This window comes from Octopus bimaculoides, chromosome 7 (genome assembly GCF_001194135.2).
Source record: "Octopus bimaculoides isolate UCB-OBI-ISO-001 chromosome 7, ASM119413v2, whole genome shotgun sequence".
Lineage (NCBI taxonomy): Eukaryota > Metazoa > Mollusca > Cephalopoda > Octopoda > Octopodidae > Octopus > Octopus bimaculoides.
Window position 1 is genome coordinate 13,346,998 of NC_068987.1, and position 1,075 is coordinate 13,348,072.

Consider the following 1,075-nt stretch of genomic DNA (forward strand, 5'->3'; position numbering starts at 1 on the left):
ATATATATGTACGTCTTGTATGTTTTTGTGTTGCCTGAAGAAACAACAAAGAATTTCTCTATTTAAGTAAAGCATTGATCAGTTGATAAACTCATTTTAATCTGATATTAGATTTTTAATTTGTTTCATATTGGTTCTTTAACATTTTTGTTACCACGTTTCTGTTGAAATGCACTATCGTTGTTTCAATTAATTTTGGAAGTAATGAAGAATTTAGTAAAATAACTTTGTCTTTAGAAAGCTGGTGTCTGGAATATAAATTAACATGAAATCTTGATGGAAAGTCTTGAGATCACTGTAACCTTTTAGCATTTAAACTGGCTGTGTCTGGCCTGTCACACCTACCTTACAATGTCATTTTAAAAATAGACTATCAGATCATCAAAATCTCAAAGCTATGAGATAATCCATGGTTAATTCAAGGATTACATTTGACAGAATAATCTTAATGCTAGTGGGATTAAAACAAGATATTTGTATCACAGAACCAGGGACAGTCTCATGCAGATTGGTCTCGAAAGGATTTTAAAAAATTTATCATCATTTCCAAATATACTCTTTTACTTGTTTCAGTCATTTGACTGTGGCCATGCTGGAGCACTGCCTTTAGTCGAGCAAATCGACCCCGGGACTTATTCTATCGGTCTCTTTTTGCCGAACCGCTAAGTGACGGGGACATAAGCACAGCAGCATCGGTTGTCATGCAATGCTAGGGGGACAAACACAGACACACAAACACACACACATCACACATATATATGTGGCACATAAAAGACACCATTTCGAGCGTGGCCGTTTTCGTGCGGGTGACACGTAAAAGCACCCACTACACTCTCTGAGTGGTTGGCGTTAGGAAGGGCATCCAGCTGTAGAAACTCTGCCAAATTAGATTGGAGCCTGGTGTAGCCATCCGGTTGCACCAGTCCTCAGTCAAATCGTCCAACCCATGCTAGCATGGAAAGCAGACGTTAAACGATGATGATGATGATGATATACATATATACGACGGGCTTCTTTCAGTTTCCGTCGACCAAATCCACACACAAGGCTTTGGTCGGCCTGAGGCTATAGTAGA